Source organism: Pogona vitticeps, chromosome 3, assembly GCF_051106095.1.
Source record: "Pogona vitticeps strain Pit_001003342236 chromosome 3, PviZW2.1, whole genome shotgun sequence".
NCBI lineage: Eukaryota > Metazoa > Chordata > Lepidosauria > Squamata > Agamidae > Pogona > Pogona vitticeps.
In genome coordinates this window covers 107,883,420-107,903,498 of record NC_135785.1, presented here as the reverse complement: position 1 = coordinate 107,903,498, position 20,079 = coordinate 107,883,420, and the positions used below count along the sequence as shown (strand labels likewise).

Here is a 20,079-nt window from a genome sequence, read left to right as displayed (position 1 = left end):
TGACACCCATGCAGAAAAGATAGAACATTTTGGCACAGTAATAAGAAAGTGGCTCTTTAACTTCTCCAATACTTGTCTTGACTTTTTCAGGATTATGAAAATTTGGAGAAAGGCACAAGTGATTTGCTGTTTTGACATCTGGTAAAGAATTCACAGAATCTCCTCCCCCACCCCCCCGAAAAATGCAGGTGAATCTCACTATTTGTCATCTTCATACAGCCCTGGAAAGAATTGACCTTAATCATATGAATGCAAGTAGTGGAACCATTCCTCATCCTACAACCGGCTGGCTTTAGGCCTGTGAAGAACTGTGCAGCACAAATCTGAGATTTAATGCAACATATTGAGGATGGCTTTGTAACTAAGATGATCACAAGGGTAAAGTTGTGCATGTCACAAAACAAATATACAAATATATGAGAGAGAGAGAGAGAGAGAGAGAGAGAGAGACTTTTAGAGCTCTCAGCTGCCTATGACAATGTTCCTCATCAATACGTTATAATTAACCAAGGATTATAAATGAACTAAAGTAATGGCAATCTCCTTGCAAAACCACGGATGTTTGTTAGCAAGGACAACTGCTGATGGAGGATTCAAAACTTCACAGTAGCGTGCTTTCTCCTATTTTATTTAACATCTACACCAACTACTTTCTCAAGGTGCCAAAAGTTTTATTTACACAATCATGCATTTGCTGCTCAGTCGGACAGCTTTCAAATGGTAAAACATATTGTAACAGATGCATTAGAAGTAGAGATGAGGGCATTCATATTCATGTACGAATATGAATATCCCTGAAAAGGTGGTGTTAATGAGGATCCAGCCCTGTGGGGCCAGACGGTCCACTCACCGATCCACCACGGATGCAGAAGGCGCAATTCTACCAATGGCTCCTCGACCTTGCAGTGAGGCTTCTCCTCCTGCCTCTTGCCAGGAGTGGTGAGTGGATTGCATGCTGCGGAGCCATTGGTAGAATTGTGCCGTCCATGTCAGATTGTCTGTGGACCGTCTGACCCCATGAAGCTGGACCCTCGTTAACTCCACCTATGTGGGGATATTCGTATACAAATATGAATGCCCCATCTCTAAGTACTTGCTGAATATCATGATGGAGATCAACTTAAATCTAACCCTATTAAGACTCAAACATGTGCCTTCCATCTGAGAAGGGTATCTAATTAGACCATTGTTTTGCCCCCAGATACCTAGGTAACCATCCCAAGGCTCCCAAAAGCTTCCCAGGTACAAAAAGGAGATTAAAATCAAGGAAAAGTTTTTTCCCCCCAGAATATCTGTGACTCTTAAAGGAACAGCAGAGAATGCTGAGACTGTAATGTAGAAAGAAAGAACATCCCACCATTTAAAAATGGAACCCAAGAAAGCCTAACACTCAGCCACATGGAGAATTGGGTTACCTGGAAGTCATTTAATAAACTACAGAGTGGAGTTGGCAGAATCAAAGCAAACCAAAGAAAATGAAGGTTTTGCACCAATAAGGTCCTTCTCAAATGCAGAAAAAACAGGCAACCTCGCATCTATGTCAGTGTACTATCCACTTCTCAACACATAACTACGGAAGACTCCATGTTAGTTCCTGAATGTTGCCTGTTATTGGGTAAAAATTATCTGATATATGTATTAATTATATGGTAGTGCTTCTGACAAGAACAAAAGAAGAGCTCCTATCATCCCCTACTCTCTCCTGTGTGATAGCTAGGTCTCATGAGAGTTGTAATCTAATAGTGTCTGTATTGCTAATTATTTCTCACACCTATTGTAAGGACTACTGAGATATGTATAATTATTTTACCTGTGTATTTTTTAAATAGATTTTTGGAGATCCATCAATCAACCTATTCAAAATAAAACCCTAGACCTCTTCCTGATCTGGGATGCACCAAGGTCAACTCAGAAGCCAAACTGTGTCCACACTGGTCTCCAAGAGAGAGACGGAGGCTCCAAATACTACAAAAGTAAGAGAGGCTTCTGAAGGAACCTCTGGCAACGAGTGCAACGAGAGACCTAGCTGATGAAGTATCAAGGTGAGGAGTTAAATAGATGGGCGAATGAAGAACATATGAGAGCTAAGCATCAAAGGGAGCATACCACAGCAGTCACGTATTCCACAAATTAACATTTCAAGTGTAGAAAAGTCTAACAGGAATATGTGTGGGAGTACTTTCAATGTGTTGCTCAGAGTATCAAACATACAACTGTCAAGTGGGTAGAAGAGAAGGTTATGTATTTTAGTGCAATGAGTTCCTCATTTTCGGGAAACAGTTGTGCTTTCCCTTGAAGTGAAGGCAGCACAACTGGCAGTACCATTAGGCAGAATGGCAGCTCATTTACTTCTTTTTTTATATATTGGTGTAGTTTTCACTCCCAAGAATGTGGAAATTCAGGAAATTGCATGCCTCAAATTGAACAAGGCAATGCGAATTATTCTCTTCATCCCCAAAGAGGGTAAATGTTTCTGTCTCAGCAAGAGAGAAATTTTTTTTGCCCAAATTGAACAAAATTGCCCAAATAGTGCAACTAACACAACTAATGAAAATTGTACAAAATGACAAAGGTTGCTACTTTGTTGGAATAACCATTGATTAGAAGCACCAGAGAAGTTATCTCCTTTTTTAAAAAACTGTCAGCCAGACATTCTGTAATTGCCGTGAGATTTGATTCTCAAAACTGGGGGTATTCGTATTTGTATACAAATACCCCCGCACAGCTGGAGTTAACAAGGGTCCAGCCCCTGGGGCTGGACTGTCCATTCATGTATCAGGCAGCGGTGGCCCCTCTCTTCCTTCCAATTGCTCCAGAGCCCTGCTCAGCTAGCCATTCAGCAGCCTTGCAGGGAGACTCATCATCCCTCCCTCTGCCAGGAGTGGCTAGCCAACCAGGAAGAGAGCAGTGCTCAGGAGCAATTGGAAAGATGAGTGGTGATGGCAGCGGCAGCAGACATGTGAATGGACGGTCTGGCCCCAGGAGCCGGCCCCTTGTTAACTTCAGGTGTGGGGATACAGTGGTGCCTCGCTTAACGAGTGCCCCGTTTAACAATGAAACCGCTTAGCGATTAAGATTTTGCAATCAAAAAAGCGATCATATTGTGACGTTTTAAATAGGAAAAATCACTTCGCGATGATCGGTAAGCTGTTTTGCTTACCGATTATTGCATAGCGATCTTTTTCCTACAGCTGATCGGCAGTTCCAAAATGGCCACCGGGTAGAAAACATGGCCGCCCGCTGTGTTTAGGGACGGATTCCTCGCATACCGGGCAGAGAAAATGGCCGCCATATGGAGGATTTTCGCTTAAAGGTAAGTTTTAAGCCCATAGGAATGCATTGAAGGGGTTTCAATGCATTCCTATGGGCTTTTAAAAATCGTTTAGCGATGTTTTCAGTTAGCAGCGATTTTTGCTGCACCGATTAACATCGCTAAGTGAGGCACCACTGTATTCATATTTGTATACGAATACCCCCATCTCTAGAGAGGACACAAGTTTTACAATGGCAGAGTTCTCATTCAGTCAACACAGTCTAAATCAACATATTTTGTGACATTTATTTGCATGCATATGTCTCAGGCAGCAAAGTGTTTTGTGCCATCCCTTCAATTGAGGCATATGGACATGATAACACCTTTCCACCCCCCCACAGCAATGGACTCTCTATCAGGACGAGTGAAGGCCTTGAGGAAGAAGAATGTTAATCTATGGAGGAGAAAGAAAGGATGCCTTGGGAGACTGACATTGCCTCATGTCATGCTGAGGATGTGCCTTTTAGGCCTCCTAGGATTCAATAATTAGAAACGGAGAGAGATGAGATTGTGACGGCTGTGTGGATTGCATGGTGATATGCCTGCCTGATGTGAGAAGTTGTGTATGTCACATATCACCTAGATAGGCTTGGTAGATAGCAGCAGGGAAGAATCAATAACTGTGGTGCTGGTCAGCCCCCACAGTAGGAGGAAATGTAGGTATATGGTCCTATAAGTGAAAGATTTCTCAAAAATGTTACATGTTCTATACCAAGGTGGGGAGTGAGACAGGTGCCACTGAGGAGTCTTGATACATGGTCCTCCTGGGGTCTCTCAGATGACCACCCAATGTCACTATTTGTCAGTTTCCTGGCTTTTAAATCTCTCTTCCCCCCCCATTCAAAACAGATGGTGAGACTGTTCTTTTAGTGTATTTTAAAGATACATTATGGCTGTTGTTCATACATGCATTTTACCTACTTGGACAACATTGCCCCATTTACTAAAGCATGTTCATATGTGCATTTTAGATGTGTACAATCAGTGTGTTGGTTTTTGTTTCAATTCTGTGCATTTTAGCCATTGCCAGTTGTTTTGTACACACTTGACTTTCCAGAAGGCCTCTGTAAGTCTCACAGAGTTGCAAGTTCATTTCTTTGGCAACGAGTCTTGGTAGTATGAAAACGCTGGTTTCCTCCAGACTGCTGAATCCATCGAAACACTTTCCCATTCCCAATCAGGGTTCACTTGAAATAGAACAAAACCAACGAGATACCCTTTGTAAAATGGCTTCATTCTCTCCATCCATGATGGATGTACCAGCCAAAACCTTACACCACAATGAAAATGCCATGCAAGCTTCTTGCTATTGAAATGTCACATACACTCGGAAGTGATTCTTTCTGGTCTAAAGAGATTGCATAACATGCTCTTACTGCAGCGTGGTGCTCTTTATTTCTTACAGAAAGAGTAAAAGACACTTTGTTTCGTTTAGATTTCTTGTGTCCTCTTTTTCCTTTCTCCTCCTCCTTCTGTGTCTCCTTCCAAAGGCATGCCCCCACCCACTTGTGCATGGTCTTCCTGCAGTTTTCATATCGTTTTTTTTTCTTCCATGCTTACTTTGACAAAAATCCAGGAGAAAGGAAATGCTGAAGATTGACTTTGCAGAGCATGGCAAGGGAGATGGGGAAGGAAACGGTTTTCATTACCACCCTGTCCCTGGAACTGCAAATCCTTCTGTACAGTTCCACTCTGGTATTATCATCTCTCTCTCAAAACATCTTTTCATTTTTGGAGTCCCGTACAGTATGTAGGCGTAGCACGAGGCCCCAGGGATCCTCATGTTCTTTTTCTATGACGATAGAGTGAGAATAGGCTTAAAAAACATTTTGAGGAGAGCTCACTTAAGCTTTTGCTTAATGTGCAAGCTGAAAGGTATATATTATTTCTTTTTTCCAGTTTAAGTCCCAGTGAGTATTTTACAAAGAATAAGATATGGTAATATAGTTAAATCATTGCATGCCACTGACGCAAGCTAGAATCCTTGGTTACTTTCATTATGACGATGGCAGCCAATGTTACAACTGGGTTCTAACATCTTTATAAACCCTTCATTTAAAGTAAGTTTATTAATGCATACTGTATATTGTGGGTTGTTATTCTTCATGTTTAGCCAGGGTAAATGAAATGGAAATCTGGGCAAAGTTGATTTAACTGTGTTAAGGTCCAAAGCATGGTAATCTGTGTGCCCTCCTCTCTCCTGTGTGTATTCTCATCAGAAATTGTAATTCATTCCTCTGAGTTCTGAATATATTGGGTGTCGTGTGGAATCTACTGATTATAATGTGCTGTGGGATTGCATCTGTGTGTGTGTGAGAGAGAGAGAGAGAGAAAGAAATTTTTTAAAAAATCCTAATTTGAATATCAAAATTAGTCAACATTAAAATAATTTATTCTGCACTTCACAAGATTTCAAAAGGACTTAACAGGAGTGAAGACAAATAAGTGCTTTTTGTAACTAATTGTCAAACCATTATTATAACAATGTCAGAAGACAATGAGACAAAAGGATGGCTAACCTCAGCTAGTGGGAGGTGGTTTAGCAAAAAGTGAGCCCTGCTGTTGGGGTGCTATTTCAAAGTGAAGTGTGTTCTTTAATTTAATTTCTTTTAAATGGATTGATTTATCTTCTTTTTCATTAAAGTAATGTGAGGTTCTTTTGATAAATTTCTGTGAGAGCTTTACTATTTCTGCTTTCAGAAACAGCACAGCATTCAATGTAAACAGTCTGATTAGTTTCTGTAAAATCTAGAAGGTAAAATTCCATCTCTTTCATACTGCCCGGCTGATTCAGGGATATTTGGGGTGTGTGTCTAATCTCAAATTCTCTCTCTCTCTCTCTCTCTTTCTCTCTGTGCCCCATTGTTCAGATCATGAGTCATTTCCAACTAAAAGAGTAGAAGATAATGACTGTTGGGGGAGTGCATGGCTGTTAATGTCATCTGGACAATGGCATTTCAATGGGGGAACTGCGTTTTGATTAGCAATGTTTCCCATGGAGATTTTTGAATAGCAACGGCAATTCGTTCCTATTGGAACGGATTAGCCGGCTTTCAGTGCATTTCAATGGGAAACCGCGTTTTAAATAGCGAAGAAATCAAATAGCGATGTTTTTTGCGGAACGCATTAACATCGCTATTCGAGGCACCACTGTACATGGAACAGATGAATTCCATATCTATGGAAGAATGACCTGTGGAGAGCAACAGGAAATGAATAGATAATGTCACCTGTGATAATTAGCATCTGAAGTTTATATTCTCAGAAGCTGGATGCTGTGTGGATGGATGGATGGATGGATGTGGATGTAATTCTTTCAAAATTGTATACCCCACTTTTTTATTAAATAAATTAAAAGCAGGAATACAGCCCTATTTAGTGTTACTTATTTGGTTCACTCTAATATTAAGATAGAATAATCAGGCTCTTGTCAATACAGGGATCCTCCTAAACATGAGCAGAAACTTCTCTGCAGATAGAGAAGTAACAATAGAGGAGGGGGAGTAGATCTTCCCTTGTATGCTTGAATGTGATAAGTAATGCCTGAATAGAACTTAAGTGATTTTGGGAGACTGGTGCCATTTCAGTTCTCAGGCACAGTTCATACTTCAGTCTCTTCTACACTGAGAAAATGGGAGACTGTACTCACTGTGAACATATTCCCCCCCCCCAACCCTATATGGGCCAACAATTTTAAAAGGGAATGCCTAGTGTTTGCTAGTGGCCTATCTGTGTGGACAAGGCACTGCACCCTACTGGTGCTGAGGAAGAGTGTCAGAGTTCGGACAAGGGACAGTATTCCCATATATCTAAGAGGCAGAGGTGGAGAGACACACAAAAGTTCCCAGCATCATTGTTCCCTTACCCTTTCTTATTGGTGTGTCTAGGTTCCACTAGTACTTTGTGGTTGCTCCAGAAACATGTCTGGCAGTTGTCACTGGAGTCCCAAGTACCTGTTAGGGTTCTAAACAAAGAAGGGTTAGCAATATATTCCAATGTTTAGATCAGGCTTTGGGGGCAAAAGGTGTTTTCCTGTAGTTTGCTTTGCGAGTTGTGAAAGCACATGACATGAACACAGAGAATGATAGACACTCTTAGCATATCTTGTAATCTGTGTTACAACAATCTCCTGATGCATGGAATATATACAAGTGATGGTGTGCTTTTATTATGCATCCTTTTGCATGCATTTGTTCCCAATGTTGTTTTAGTGTTTCAGTGTCTTAGGCATCTGGCTCTGGAGCCAGAGGTTGAGAGTTCGATTCCTCACTGTGCCTCCTTGACAGGGGCTGGACTGGATGATCCAAATGTCCTTTCTAGCTCTGCAGTTCTGAGATATATTGCTTTCCGTCTTGTTCCTGTTTTAATCTTTGGTGGGTTTTTTTAAACTGTGTGCACATTTAAATACAGTTATGCATTTGATGGTCCAAAGCTGTAGTTCAAAGGCAGCTTTTTAAAAGCATTCCCCACTGATTTTATTTTTTGCAGATAAGAGCTGCTCTAAGCAGCTACTGCTGCGACAGCATTCAAAATCAGACTAAAAATGCCTCCAAGAGCAACTGGACAAGAAAAAGTGCTATCTCTCCCAATAATATTGTGCAGATGGGACAGCTATCTTCTCTCCCCTATACATTGTCTCAGGGGGGAATGGTCTGTCATCATGTCCCATTGCTTCTAATAGCAGTTCACTAGAGCCACAGTGGAGGCCAACCTCTCCGGCCTCTTGGAGGGACGACCATAAGAAGCAGCTTTCTAAACAGGAGGGGCTTTTTAAGGAATTGGGATGTTAAATCCTTGTCTCTCTTACCTTTGCAAAGAAAAGGATTTTCATTTTTTCATCCTCATCCAGCAAGAGGGTGAAATAGTTGCTTGTACTTCTGACTCAGTGGTTTTACACCAGTTGCATAACTTGAAGCTGTTGTGTAAAACGGTGGTTGCTGTTGTGTTGTTTCATGGACTTCTAAAAATCTGAAGCATGGGATGTTTCTTTGCAGGGATGTTGGCAAGTCTTTGGGTCTGAGTAGCAAGACTCAAGTCTGAGTCCCTGTTAAAAACAAACTTTTTTCCCCGAGAAAAAAGAGGCAGTAGGTGGGTTTTGAGTCACCAGTCAAGTCCGAGTCATTGAGAAAAATTTGAGTTGAATTGCCAGTGCGACTTAATTCCAACTTGACAGTGAGTCCTGTGGCTTGAGTCCACATCCCTGTTTCTTTGCCTCTCTTTTTAACAATCAACTAATGCTTCTGGGTTTACTGTGTGAATGCTTTGCTTAAAAAGGGGGAAGTACATTAGTTTTGCCAAGACTGCCTCATGTGCATTTTACACAAACTGCAAAACTCTTGGAGAAATAGCTCCGTGGTTTAGGTATCTGGCTGTGGAGCAGAGGTTGGGAGTTTGATTATCCACTGTGCCTCCCGAAGAGAGGCTGGACTCGATGATCCATAAGGTCCCTTCCAACTTTGCAGTTCTAAGATAATTATATATGTAAGGAGGAATCTAATGAGTATTCTTTCCATCCCTATTTGTAACACTTTTGTCTTGAGAAGAAATGTTACCATGATTCTAAGAACAACAAGATCCAAAGGATAACAATGTTCAGTCCACAGTTGTATCTGGGAGATGCAGATAAGGAATATGATTTCTTGAGCACCTTTGCCAGCTGTGGAAGGGCGGGAGTATAGCCATGAATGGAAAGGCTAATTGTGCTCAATTCCTATGCTGCCCATGTCTCCCCCACCATCGTTCCATTTTAAGCATTTCATCAACTGAACAGCTCTTTCCCCCCTGCCAGCATATATGTATGTCAACAGCATGTCATGGGCTCCATCAGCAGGACACCCACCAAATGTTGCAATCCAACGTGAGTATATAGGATTCTGCTCTTAGCTTTGTATATTATAGTTCTTAACTGATAGGAAAGATGAATGATACACCACGGTGCAATACCAAATCAGATGTTTCTACATGATTTCTAAAGTCTACCAGATTCCTGCTCTGGGTCACAGAGTTGCCCTCTGTTTCACTTAGATACTTTTTGGATGGTGAATGCTTAGGTAGCTGCATTTGCTACCTCACAGATGTTTGATTACTAGCGTCCTCTTAAGGAAGGCCCTGGCTAATAATTAAAAGGGATGTATGATATATGCTTGAGGCTATTTGCATATTTGCTTTATGAAAGTAATTTCTGTTCTTGCCCAGGATTAGATTTAATTCAATTACAGTTGCACAGTTTGCTGCATCTTGACTCACAGTAGAGAACAAATGAATGGGCAGGAACTATTTGAAATTTATCTTCCTTTGTAAGTGATGCTATATTTCAAACTATTTGTGCTTACCATAACTTGTAAACTATACTACAGTATTTACCATTTCATTAATGGCTAAACAGAACTAGCTAATGTACCACTAATCTACCTTCTCAAAAATGAACACATATGTCTTCTGTGACTTTTCACAGTAATTGCTCTGATTTAGGGATTACACTGCTGTCCTGCATTTTCCTAGTTCAAGGTTATAATGCAACTTCTGGAGATAGGGGAATAGATACAATCCATTAAACATAGTAATTTTTGTCTTCTTTAAATAAGAACGTCAAGACTGCAGCTGCATTGACAAATGTTTCAGAATTTGCTGTATAGTTGGCATGGGTGAATTTAAAGTATTTTTCAATGAACACATGATGCAAAGGTCAATGAGAATCAACCTAGCCCTTTCTGCTTCCGAGTTTTCTCCCATGACACTGAGGGCTTCTACTTTTTTTAAAAGCTAGAATGATATGGACTGTGTTTTCCCTATATGATCATTTGTTTTATTCTACAAAAGAACAGAATGATGCGTGACTCTGTGCGGTGTTGTGGTGATGTATTAAGCTGGAATGTGATGTTCTGGGACAGCAGGAAAACCCATGCCCTCAGTCTTTCTCCCTAGTAGCCCTGGAGTATTTTTTTTTAATTAAAAAAAACAGACTACCACACATAGTGTTAATCATTGCACTGATATATTAATTTAGCACTAGATCACCTCTGCACAGACTGAAAGAAAGAAAGAAAGAAAGAAAGAAAGAAAGAAAGAAAGAAAGAAAGAAAGAAAGAAAGAAAGAAAGAAAGAAAGAAAGAAAGAAAGAAAGAAAGAAAGAAAGAAAGAAAGAAAACTGAGAGCTGAAGATTGCTGAGAGGTGTGTGACATCACAGGAAAGTGGGCTGTGGACCGTGGACGCACATATCAAAGTGCATTGGATTGAGTGCCACTGTGGATATGGGCACCAAAACAATTCAGAACGTTCACATGAGCAACTCTACAAGTACAGCCATAACCTAGGCTGTGAATCAAGGCACAGGGAAGCTGAGTCACTCCAATTCCTGATGCAGGTCATCTACCAAGGCAGTCTCTGTTCTGTAACCAAGCCTGAAGCTAGACTGAAATGGATCTAATTCATGCTCGAAGACCTTGCCCGGAAATGGATTATTGGAGACTGGCTGATAGTTATCCAATACAGTGGGGTGTTTCTTTTTTTAAAAAATTCTATTATTTAAACAAAGGTCTTAGTACTGCCTTCTTAAGATATTCTGGTATTTTACACTCTACCAGTCCCATTCGGGCTACTTTTATAAGCCAAGAAAGCAAGGCTCTAGCCTACATGTATATCCTATATAGTTACTATAATATTTACAGTAATATATAGAAATAGTATGCATAGCCTTAATGTATGACTTGGCAGCAGGGACAAGGAAGAAATTCATTTTGTTCACAAATCTTTAATGTTTGAAATTCCACTGCAGGACTTGTTTCTTAATCTTATGCTAACATTTTTCTCTGCTCTCAAAAAAGTTGACAAGTGAACCAGTTGGTTGTAGAAGAAGAAAGAAGCACATGCACGCAGAAATATTGACTCTAGTAAGAAATCGAGCCACTTCTGCTGCTAAATTTACAGGCCCTAGAAGATACATGAATAAAAATGCTATCCTTAATAGGTAAATTTGTAAGTCTATCAAAATTTATGCCAGGTGGATTTAGTAATATAAATTCTTTCAGAATTCTCGAAGTGTTTTTCATAGAACTCAGCTTCTTACATGAATAGCCACGATTTCTTACCAAATCCATTCCTCAATATATTTTTATTGAAGTAAAAGTATGTTTTCAAAATATACATTAAATTGCCTCTTTTTCACTGGAAATTATTTACCACAGAAAATTGATTGCTGAAAGTCCTTAAAGCTCCTAGGCACAATATCTTTTCCTTTAAATTGCTAAACAGAAAGTTTCTTTTAAATACTTCAGTGTTGGGCCAGATGACATGAGCAGTCCCTTCTAACTTTTGTCATTTTATATATTGGTGGTCAATTGGGTATTTCTAATGTGGAATGGATAACTTCAATTGCATGGTAACTTCAGCTGCATATTTTGTGGAGGTAGCTGTGTTAGCCTGTTCCAGCAACAGAACAAAAGAAAAACCATCTTATTGTGGTACCTTTAAGATGAACAAATTTACCACAGCATGACTTTTTGTAGGTTACAATCCATTTCTTTGGACTCTAGAAGGGGATCGCAGTCCAGGATAGTTCACATTGAAATGAACACGTGTTTCTCTAAAAGTGCCACAACACATTTGTTTTTCTGTTATTTTTGCTTTTGTTCAACATTATAAATGCCATACACCTATTTCATTGGAGAGACCATCTGGAAGTCACTTAATAGACTTCAAAGTAAAGTAGGAAGATGAAAGAATAACCAAGTAAAATGGGGCTACTTGCATATAGGACATATTTTCTGTGACTGTGGAGAAATTCAGTCAATGTAGCACTTACATGCATGCAGTTTTATGCCCCACAATCTGTACAAAAGATCTAGAAAATGAATGAGATAATGCTATAGAAGTAGCCTGCTTCTGGTAAAAAATAGTCTAATTATGTTAACATTTAATTTATTTTTAATTTTACCTTTATTTCTTATATATCCATAATTTTAAATTGTGCAGTGCTCTGATACAAAGGAAGGAAGGAAGGAAGGAAGGAAGGAAGGAAGGAAGGAAGGAAGGAAGGAAGGAAGGAATAGACGAATCTAGGAGGTAGGTCCACCAGTCAACCAGAGATAGCCATCCATGTACTGGTATAGTAATGTCAAAACTAGCTATGTTAATGTTGGGAAATGGCTTTCATTTATATGGTGAAAGTTAAGTTAAAAAGCCCAGCACATTACAAATTCTGTTTTGCCTTAAAATACTGTACTTTGTATATATTTTGCCCAAATTCTGGCAGCCACACCATTATCTGTCATGGTGCTTTCTTGTTTGTTTGTTTGTTTGTTTGTTTTTTAATATAAAAGATTATAATTTTGTAGACATATCAAACAAGAATATTATTTCAGGCAGAAATACAGATGGCAGATATTCACTCTTTTATATTTATTTTATATTTACAGTATTTTGAATTTATTCCTGTATCATCCTAACAGTTGAAGTTGTCCATAAAGTGGGATACAGAACAACACAGTGAGAAAAGTTTTCAATGATATCTGCCTCAGATATACAAAGTTATGCTTTAAAGACTTTGTAAACTTACTCTACATTAGTATCTTGAGTTTCGCTTATGTTGTTGGAGACTATCTTTTTCATTATCTGCACAACTCTATTCTGAATTTCTTCCTATTTGTCTACTGTCTCCTTGAAATGTGATGCTCAGGGCTAAGAATATTACTCTTTGATGAATTCTTACCAGTTTTATCAAGCTTCATTCTTGAAGGATGAGGTGAAATTGATTAGCCATAGTAATAGTACTGTATCCCAAATGCTGCAGGATACTTTTTCCTAATCTCTGCCTTGAAAGTACCTGAACGATGACCCTATGTCAAACTTGACAACTGAGTCCCCCCCATTTCACTACAAAAAGGCCAAAAGCCTGACCACCAATAATGCAACTATAAACTGTACTCTCAACTTGGTTATGTGCTACCAGCTGTTTCCTTACTCAAGAGATCTCAGAATTTTAAGAAGATGTGAAAGAGCAGAAGAGGAGGTAATATTACAGGATGCTGACTCTTGAAATGGCCCTTAATGGAAATTGGCTTACCAACTAACCAAATATATGTGTTCTGCTTAATGTTTCACAGAGAAGGCAAAGAGAGCAGTGTGTGGACTTTCAGTGAGAAGAACAGTTAATGGTTCTGTGACAGAGTGCTCTTCATGTACATTCCCTGTACCTTCACCCAAGAGTCCTGCAAACCATGAGACTTGCCTGGGATCGTACATATCAACTGAGCTTTGGTTTTTCTCAAATAAAATGTCTGATACCCATAGGGAATATTTCAGAACCTGTTTTGTTCATCTGCTTGTAACCTATTCCATGACCTATTCTGAGATCTTTGCTGTTAATTCTGTAACATTTGTGGATGGGTTCTCTCCCTAGCCTCAGCTCATCCCATGTTAGACTGGTTTGAATGGAGCATGCCTTCCTCCTGTTGTACGTGGTGCTAAATACTACAGTGGTGCCTCGCAAGACGATTGCCTTGCGGGACGATTAATCCACAAGATGATTGGTTTTTGCGATCACTGTTGCACTTTGCAAGATGATGTTTTCTATGGACGATTTTCGCAAGACGACGATTTTTCCATTGGAACGCATTAAATAGATTTCAATGCATTCCAATGGGGAACCGCGTTTCGCAAGACAATGTTTTCACAAGATAGCGTTTTTCATGGAACGAATTAACATCATCTTGCGAGGCACCACTGTGTATTAATTCCAGAGTCAAACAAGAGAAAATGCTTCTTTTTCTTTTTTCTTTTCTTGGACATTTAAAACTTCCTTTGTTCTGTTTTTCCAATTTTACTGCTGCTGTTTCTCCATCTGCCACTTTAAAATTATATACCAAGATAAATGGGGACAAAATGGACGAAAAATGGCTGACTTCTCAACAAGGAGAAATGTAAAAAACACCTTTTTAAAAAATTATTTTTCATTTCATATTATCAAATAAGATTTGACGGCACTGGAGAAAACAAATAAGTCAATAATCAATGTGAAAAAGGAATCTTTCAATTCAGTAGCACCAAAGGCTTGATCTGCTATGCAGTCTCTGACTGGGCTCTTTAGAAGAAATGGCTAGTTGTGTTCCTTTGTGATCCACCATTCACCATCTTGCAGACCTTCCTTGCAGATCCACCGTCTTGCAGATCAGCAAAGCAATCATGTACACGGCTACTCGGTTCAACTAAGTACAGGAGAGGTTGGATTAGAACTGCAACCTTACAATGATTTCTTTTTCTAGAGATCATCTCTCTGGGAACAGGGCCAGTCAATCCTAGGATTGCATTTGTGATATTTTATTGCAACATGATTTTTTTTCTTCTCTTCCTTGGTTGCCAAGTTACAAATGAAATGTTATCGCATTGAGTCGTCTACATTTCAATAGACTCTGTTTTTTTCAGCTAAAAAGAACCATGGGGAAAACAGCTGATAGTGGATTGATAAACATCAAGCTCCTTTATGAACGGTTTTTGCACACTATATTCATGGCAAACAGGAACTGACATTGTCATTTACGGTAAAGACTCATTCAAGACTGAATTGAAGAAGGTGCCTAAGTTCTTACAGGCAATAAATGGTTCCTTCCCTCCCTTTGTTTCTGTAGTGGAAAGACGCAAGCACCCCCAAACTGCCTAGAATATTAGCAGGTTTCAGAGTTATCCATCAGCAAACTAATTTTTCGTGGGAAGGGAGCTGGACAACTGTCTCCATACACATTTCCTATTCACCTTACTGAATAGGGAAAATGGTGATGACAATCAGCTGCACAAGTGACATTTATCAAAGGAATATCCTGAATGATAAAAAACAGCTCGGAACCAAACGTTATACCATGCCACATTATACCAAGGAGGCGTGAAGGTGGGAATGCAGGAGAGGAAAGTGAAATCCAGAAAATATATCAGGCAAAATCCAAAGAAACCAAACCAAACCAAAAAAGAACAACCAATGTGTTTACACTGTTAAAGCTACAAGGGTTTCTTCCTTCTGGTCACTGCCTGGATAGGAGACTGGCCTGAAGCCCTGCCTAAGCAGCTGTGAGCTCTTTTGTAGTTAAGTAAAGTAATTGAGGATTGCAGCCTAAGGCAACATTTGGCAGGTCCTTTCCTAAAACTCTGAGAGGGAAGAAGCTGGATCTTTGCTGGAGCCCAACTCTTCATATGATCCAGATCTTCCTTTCTTATATAGGATCGCTTACCCTGTACTGTTATGTCTACACATTGTGTGTTTTCCATTTCTCCTGGGTGCCCCGACTACCAACAAGGATGTGCAAAGAGATGAAATCACAGTGCAGGATAAATGACCCTTCCTGTTACAAAGGAAAGGGGGCAGATGTGACATTGGTTCATGGTGCAGCCCATGTCTCACATATGGTTTACTTCAAATACTTACATATACAAGAATCTTATGGTGCAGTGGCTAAACTGCAGTACTGCAGTCAAGACTCTGCACACAAGCTGTGTGTTTGATCCCAGGGATTCGGGTAGCCGGCTCAAAGCTGACTTTGCCTTTCCGAGGTCGGTAAATTGAGTACCCATCTGGTTTGGGGGGCAAAGGTTTGCTTGCATAATTATGTTGTAAACTGCCCAAAGAGTACTCTAGGAACGATGAGATGGAATATAAGTCAAAACAACTCATTGCAGAATTCCCCTCCCCCTCCAATAATATGTTACCATTATCATTTCAATTGCTGTAAAAGTTAACAGGTTGCAATACTTGTTACTTTCTTGTTACTTTAAAACAACTCTAAAATGCCTTAAAATGTCATTTTAAAATTAACTTTAAAATCAGCTAGTTAACTTCATGGACTGTCCCCCATCCCTCTTGGTTTTGTTCCCTCCCATTGCACTCCTTTTCAAATGTCATCATCCCAAACGGAAGGCGACAACTATGTTACTTGTGTCCCGTTGCTTCCAACCTCTGAGTAAACAACCTTGGAGTAATCCTGAATACGAGGCTTTTTCAGGGGCCAGGCCAACAGTCTTTCACTAAGACATTTTATGAGGATGCTGTGCACCTTTTTCTCAAGCATAATCACAGAGTTTATGGTAACCTTGAGACTAGACTACTGTACTCCACTTTCTCTGGGGTTCTTCTTGAAGACTTTTGCAAAAGCCTTGGTTATCACGGAGGTCTTTGGCCTGCCAAGGATATTTGTTAGACCATAAGATACCACCAGAGACAGCTTTGGTTTCCCAAGGCCTCATGGCACAATCCAGTGCCAGGTTTTGAATTCTAAACCCCTTAGAGACCTGGAGATCTCATCCCGAAGATAGTGACTCCTCTTCTCTGTCCCATTTAAATTCTAGTAGTCAGCAAAGAAAGCACTATTAGTAAAGCGATCTGTGTGCTGATTTAGCATATGGGTGTTTGTTATGGCTACCCACCAGTTATGGAACTCTCTTCCCCATGAAAGCCCAGTATATGCCACCTTTTGGAAATTCTATAGAACGCCCCCTGCCCGAGTCAAGACTATTTCTGGTGGCTAGAACTAGGCTAGTTACCCTTGAGTTTGAGATATTCCGAATCTATCTTTAAAATGTCCATTTAGAGATATATACGATTTAATCTATTACCCACCCTGAGGTTATGAAACCATGTGAGCATTGCATCTGAATACTGTACTTTAAAATAAATTTACTTAAAGCAATAAGACATCTGTACAATTCGAAAAGCCTTCAGAGCACTGCCCAGCGATAGATCACTAGAAGATAATAAAACACCACTGAAGCAATAAAACATAACACATATACACATGCCTTGCAACGGCAATATCAAGGATTTCCTTCAGCACCTAGCAGTCTCAATGTGTGCTGCGGTGTCTCTGGACACCGGAGGATGTGTTACTGACATCTTTACCCCAGTGGAGGAGACAACTGTTCATTTCCGAAATGCACTCAGTACAGCAACAATCAGCAGGTTTATTAACTAGTCAGAAAGCTCCTTTGTACCGATTCACATAGAAGAGTGGAAACAATCACCATAATAAACCACAGCCAGTCTCTGTATACCCCTACACCATTCATTATTGCAAAAGCAGGCTGCTGCCCAATAGATTTAATTGCTTGTAAGTCCTCCACTGATTATGAAGTACTGTATTTCCAATACATAACAGGCTCAGGGGGACCAAACCGAATAAAGATCAAACTGCAAACCGGTTTCGTTTATGGCATATCAAATAAACACTTGCTAAAAGAGGGGGGGGAAGGGCATGGAACACATTATGATTAGAGTTGGAGAAACTTATTCAGTACTTTTGGTCCAAAACAAGCAAAAATGAGCATGGGTCCTCTTCATGCATTCAACACAATTCAGGAAAGGATTATATCACAGTAACCAGTACTTTTGGTCCAAAACAAGCAAAAATGAGCATGGGTCCTCTTCATGCATTCAACACAATTTAGGAAAGGATTATATCACAGTAACAATTGTTTAAATATTTTTGGCTAGTTGCTAGAGGATTCACTCAAGAAGAGAGAGTGAAGAAGCAGTAACAAGTTATCAGTTGGAAATCAAAAATAAAATACAGTGCAACCTGTCAGCATTAGCAGCAGAAACCAGATCCTAAGAGAAGAAAAGAAATACATCCAAAAACATAAAATGGTTCCCTACTGCTAAGAAAACCAGGAATGATCCCCTCCTCCCAATCTTAAATGCTTTTGACTGCATGTGTGTGTGTTTTCTTTCTTTAAAAACACAGTGCCAGGGGTTTTAGCAGTATCAACAAGGTAGAGCAGAGGTGGTTGTGCTTCCCTGGGCTTTTTCAGATGCCCTGCAGCCTTGAAAGTGCTCTGCATAAATTACAGAGATCCATTTGCGCCCAGGAGGCTCTGGATTGCCAGGGATATAGATATATACATAGACACACACTCACACATGGGGGTGCAGGGTGGGGGGGGATGGCACAGAGCAAAGTGCCTCTTTCAACTCTGGAATCTGAGCTCAGTGAAATCCTAAGTCATCAAAGCTGCACAGCTGCGCTGAGAATAGATCCCTGGTCTGCCATATTCCCTAAAATTGAACCTCATGGCACTTCATGAGATGAGAGTTTAGGAATGTTAAGCATCTTCTGTCTCTCTCTCTCTGTTTTGTCCAAGCTTGGGAGCAAAGCCTTCATTTAAAAAAGTTCCACTTGAGAAAGAATAGCGCCTGCCACCTCCTGCTCGGATCTCCCGGTTGTCATGAAGCCTTATACATGTGGAGCTCTCCAGCAGCATCCCAGAGGCTAAAGCAGGGGAGGAATTGTTCCTAGCATGCCATGCCAGGTGGGGAATACCAGTGTCAGTCTCTGAGCCATTCTTCATAGCTCCAGAGATGTGCTGCTTAAAAAGAGAGAGAGAAGCAAAATAGAAAGATATGCATTTTGTTGCTGCTGCGGTTCTGCCTTACCTTGATCTGGTCCAGCGTAGCTTTGGGGTTGCGCTCCGTCCACTACAAGAAAGAGAGGAATTAATGCCAATTCCCTGTGAGTCATCCTAAATGACAGAGTAGGCTCACTCTTTGCTCAGGCTGCTCGCTGCCTCCGCTATGTGACAGCTGCCGGCTGGCTCTGGAACAAGCGTGTCCCATTCTGCAGCCGACTGCAGGGGGAGTGTTAGGTGAAGAAAGACACAGGCAGCCAGAGAAAGCCGAGAAGCGGAGGGTGTGGGAGAAAAGCACGAGCAGAGCAAGACTGGAATAGGAAGATACCATGTGAGCTGGGCTCTCCTTCTGCCGCCTCTTGATTACTTCTGGGAATGCTGGACTGCTTAGAAAAGTTGCTTTTCCAGAGATGCTGGGTGGATACTACACAGAGAACTGCTTTTGTCTTATATTCCCAGCCCTGCAAAATATTGGAGATCAGTTCCCAGGATACGCTTGACGAGAACATATTCAGATGCCTGGTTGTGCGATTCAGGATGGAGAAGTGAATATTTCTGCTTTGTGTATGGTGAGAGTGTTCCCGTGGCTGGCTCCTTGTGCTGGTGTTCTTAGGAGCAACAGCTGTACCATGGACAGAGTCTAGGATCAAAGATGCCTAAATTCAGATTTAAGCTCATGCAGAATGTTAGCTGACTCTTTCTACACTTGAGTGAGGAGGAGTACAGCATTTGGGAGTTCAGTTTTCCAGGAGCCCTTCCAGGACATGAGACAGCCTGCGTGGCCTTGGGCAAGCTGCAGAGTCCCAGTGCACCCCCTGAAGAGGAGAATTGGTCAACCACTTCTGAGTGCTTTATATCTAGAAAGCCTTGAGAACATTTATTTATTTATTTATTTATTTATTTATTTATTTATTTATTTATTTATTTATTTATTTATTTATTTATTTATTTATTTATTTATTTATTTAATTTTATTTAATTTAATTTTATTTTATTTTATTTTATTTTATTTTATTTTATTTTATTTTATTTATACCCCACCTATCTGGTCATTTTGACCACTCTAGAACAGTCACCCTAACTCTGAATTGGTTCGACAGCATGTGATTATTATTAAAATATTAGCAAATTTTCATCAGGATTGGGAAAAACATACCTCTTGGAAATCAGGACCCTTCGAACACCCCAGCCAACATGACCAAAACTGGAATTTTTCCAAACTCTGATTTTGATACCTCATTTGGTATTCTCATATCTGGAGCTAAATTTATTCCTGAAGATATCTGTGCCTTGCTGACTATGTTGCTGTGTGTCAGTGACATCAGATCATATGCAGCATTGTGATGTTGCTGGTGAACTCAGGTGAGGTTGCCATAGGCAAAAGGGA

The 20,079-nt window shown here is 40.2% G+C and overlaps 1 protein-coding gene across 2 annotated transcripts in view; it reads right to left on the bottom strand.

The window, feature by feature from the left end:
* Window positions 1-18,933, bottom strand: part of RASGEF1A (RasGEF domain family member 1A) — a 304,991-nt gene extending 286,058 nt beyond the window's left edge. For both annotated transcript variants that reach the window (XM_020802292.3, XM_020802294.3), the window contains exon 1: window positions 18,721-18,933. The gene's annotated coding sequence lies outside the window, so the exon portion shown is untranslated. The remainder of the gene's footprint in view (window positions 1-18,720) is intronic.
* Window positions 18,934-20,079: the final 1,146 nt, after the last annotated feature.